Source organism: Microcebus murinus, chromosome 8 (genome assembly GCF_040939455.1).
Source record: "Microcebus murinus isolate Inina chromosome 8, M.murinus_Inina_mat1.0, whole genome shotgun sequence".
Taxonomy (NCBI): Eukaryota; Metazoa; Chordata; class Mammalia; order Primates; family Cheirogaleidae; genus Microcebus; species Microcebus murinus.
This window is the reverse complement of record NC_134111.1, coordinates 28186271-28190458: the sequence shown is the minus strand read 5'-3', so window position 1 is coordinate 28190458 and position 4188 is coordinate 28186271. Positions and strand designations below refer to the sequence as shown.

At 38.3% G+C, this 4188-nt stretch overlaps 1 pseudogene; it reads left to right on the top strand.

Moving 5' to 3' along the window:
* The first annotated feature begins 3057 nt into the window (after positions 1-3057).
* LOC109730977 (ubiquitin-ribosomal protein eL40 fusion protein pseudogene) lies at positions 3058-3441 on the top strand (annotated as a pseudogene).
* The last annotated feature ends 747 nt before the right edge of the window (positions 3442-4188 follow it).

Genomic DNA, 4188 nt, shown 5'->3' with positions numbered 1-4188 from the left:
ATCTTCAGTAATCCTTAGAGCAATATAGCAACTTCAGAAATAATCTTTTCAAGTTGTATTTCCAGACTTTGTTTAAAAGCAAAACTAGGTAGTAGGCATTTTAATCTGTGTATCAGATTTTTGGGTCGAGTTGGGGGGTAGAGGGAAGAACCTTTAATACATTTGGGGGCCTATGGATTTAATTCCACAGCTTTGACCATTACATTTTTCTTTTCTAACAGATGCCAGCCATTAAATTGGAAAATTGAAATTGAAGATAAAAGGTGGGATGTGCATATCCAGCTAGTGAGTGATTTTAACCAGATTTTCTCCTTCATCATGGCTCATTTGCATTGTGAATACTCTGAAAAAGACAGCTTTTGTGGACTCTGTGCTGTGTTTGTTGCTCCTACAATGTAATGCTATTCAAAGGGTCTGATTGTGTATTCAGATATCACATACATATTGCCCTGGGTCTGGGATTTCCTGTTACTGTGAATGATAAAGATTTTTTTTCCTGTTTAATGTACAATCCCCCCATTGTTTCTACATATGTGAAAGGGCACCTCTGTGGGATAGCCATAAGTAGGGGAAGAGCCTGAGAGTTGAGGGGATGCAGGATTTTGGCAGATAATAGAAAAGAGGTACATTTAGTAAGTGGGGGAATAAAGGTGAACATTAGAGATCATCCCATTAAAAAGCCCATGTCAACTTCAGATGGGACGGTTGGGAAAGTGATCTGGGATTTAGGGCCTTCTGAACTGCATTTTTAAAGCATTTTCCTGACTTTAATTTAATCCAGCTTTCGGGAATCTAAAATACCCCTTCCAGCTTTCCCTCCAATTTTATTTTTAGAAATCAGGAGCTGGAAGAATGCACAGAGACACGCATTGCATTTAGAAAGCCAAGATCTCTTTAAATTTGGATATAAAGGTAGGAGGAGAATAGTTTAGAACCATGTTATGCCCAGAGTCTAGTTCTTGGGCTGGCAGCTTTCGGATCACCTGGGAGCTGGTCAGACATGCAGAATCTCAGAATTCGCCTCCCTCAGACCCATAGAATCCGAATGTGCAGTTTCACAAGATCTCATGAGGATTTGTATTCATGTCAAAGGTTGAGAAGCATTGATTCAGAAGACTCTATTTATTCTTTTCTTAGAGCTGGGAAAGCAACCATTGGGTGGTGTTTTTATACATCACACATAGTCTCAACAGAGCATCTCATCTAGACCATGAACTTCAGTCACTCAAAATCCTAATTTTCTTATGTTAACTCTATTTGGGGATTTTGTTTATACTGTAATAAAGAATTTAAAATAATAATAATAAAAAAAAACTGGACAGATGGCCAAGCAAAAGAGAAAAAGCCAGGAGGGTGCTGCAATTTTAGGGATGACCGAATCTTAAAGATCATTTAGTTCCTCGGTTGCCCTGTCCAGGCAGCCCATGGCAATGTTCTTACATATTATGCTTCCACCAGGAATTGGTGACTAAAGTGTTCTGAAAAGCTTTGCACATAAAAACCGGTGTTGCAGCTCTTTTGAAGCCAAAAGCGAAAAATCCCAGAGAAGATTAAGCACCAAAATTTTGGAAATGTGGTTATCGGCAGCAGAATGAAAGCAAATTAAGCTTGTGAGCTCCAGTGATTTTTCAGTTGTTCTAAAAGATTTCCTTTTAAAATGAGTCTGGCAGTGTTTGAAATCTATTAGAAACATGTTAAAATTTGGGTCAACTATTACTATTAGAAATGCCCATCTTTTTTAAAAGTGAAAATAATTCATGTTATTATATTTTCTCCATTTCTCCTTTTAAACCTCTTAAGCAAAAGAAACTCAATAATGATTGCACTCTAATTTCAATATTCTACATAAGAATGACCCCCACATTTATACCAAATAGTAGTAATGCAATTTTCAAAGTTATGAAATTTGTAGTTCATTAATTCATACTCACTAACAATAAACCTTAATGTAAAGCTATTTTGCCTAAGGTATCAAGGGGATTGAAAGAACAAATAGGAACAACCACAATATTATACAGTATATTCTAGGACCCAGCATGAGACATTCCATGTATAGAAGAAATGCAAATAGTTACCTGTTGCTTTAATTTTGGCAAACATATTTGAATGCCATTCAGTTCCAAGTTTCCATGCATCCACCTTGAATGGTAGAGATCTACTTTCTAAAACGGATTTAAGACATTGGGAATGCCTTCATTGGTCATTTTACTAAGTGATAAGTTTATTGACGTGAAAAAAATCTTGTTATTTAAGAGACATTGGTTAGGATTGGTTGCTGACACTAGGGGGACATACTCATGGGTTTCTTCAATTGCCACTGGCATGGGATGGTACCACTACAACCCCACAAACACCCTTCTGCTTCCCCTACACTGAATCTTTGTAAATAGTCTACTTATAAAGAAACACTATCAGAAATATCAAATTCTTTGTATGCCATGTATTTTATTTTGATACCCTGACAGATTCAGGGAATGTAAACATAATTTAAATAAAGGATTAAATCAAAAGAATTGAGATGTTTATTAAGTGGCTTGTTAATAGTAGACCTGGATAGAAATCTCATGGTTTACAACTCCCAGCAACTTGCTCTTTTTCTCTATTTTGAAGTGGGAAACTAGCTTCAGAGAGAATCACTCCCTGAGCATCTTTTCCCCTCAATGCATTCAAAGAGGATCAGAATGTGTATCTGGGGGCTATTCCCTGCCTCGTGGTCACTTTCCTATGAAAGGGATTCAATGGTCTGAGGCCAGACCAGGCACACTACATTGGCTGTCTGAAATTTAGGAAGCACCATTTTCCCTTACTATTGTCTCCCTGAATTTGACTCAAATTTTGCTCATGAAAACACACCCAATACCAGTGACTTCTTATGACTCATTTTTCTAATACTTAAAGGGCTGCTAGAGACAAGAGGGAAAAGAAGTTGAGATCAGGTTACATTTACAAATGCATACATAATATCATTGATGAAATATTACTCATATCAACCGTGATTATTTTAATATAATTGTCGCTCTTTCTCATTAACGAGGCGGCAGAGCTGCAGGTGCAGAGATGTAGATCTTTGTGAAGACCCTAACAGGCAAGATCATCACCCTTGAGGTTAAGCCCAGTGACACCACTGAGAATGTCAAATCCAAAATCCAAAACAAGAAGGGCATCCCACCTGACCTGCAGCATCTGATACTTGTGGACAAACAGCTCAGGATGGCCACACTCCTAGACTGTGACATCCAGAAAGAGTCCACGCTGCACCTCGTGATTTGCCTGCAAGGCAGCATCATAAAGTCTTCCCTCCACTGGCTTGTCCAGAAATAGAACTATGACAGGATGATCTGCCACAAGTGTTATGCTTGCCTGGACCCCCATGCTGTAAACTGCTGCAAGAAGAAGTGCAACCATGCCAACAACCTGTGCTCCAAGAAGAAGGTCAAATAAGGTGCCTCCATTGGATCTTCCTTCTTTCCCCACAGAAAGGCTTTCTGCCCCAGCCCCATGGCTCAATAAAGTTTCCCTTTCATTGATTAGAACAGTAAAAATAATAATAGAATTGGTTATACATATCATGTGATGATCTCTTCAACAAAGTAATTGTAAGAAAAAAATCAATGATTTATGTCAGCTGTCTGCTCATTTAAATATATACACATACATATATTTACACACACTATACCTACCTATATACAGACACACATATGTTTATTCTTTCATCTCACACATATAATGAGATGCACTGCAGCATGCACTGAGTTCTCTGCTTTGGAGGTGGGCAGAAAAACTTCATTTACAAAAGTCAGGAAAGTCAGATGTGACCATGAGCTCTCAGAAACTAGAGCAGGAGGAAGAGTAAGTCTTCAATAAACACTTGATGATTAATTGAGCAAAAGTATCGGCAGCAAGTTTGTCCAGAAGCACTGCTTGCCATTCCAACATTTTCACTTCATTAGTGTCCATCTTAAATCCATCTTGGTGTTCATGAAATCTTTCTTTACATGCAAATGCCCAGAAAGATGACTACACTACATCAACTAACACATTCTCAGGATTATCTATCCATAGGAGAAAGAGACTCTATGATGATAGGGCACCAAATAATGTCACAGGGAGGGGACAGAGTTGGTAGGAGAGGATGGTAAGTGGTCCACTGAGTCAAACTGTACTTCTCTTATGGGATAGCAGGGCTGT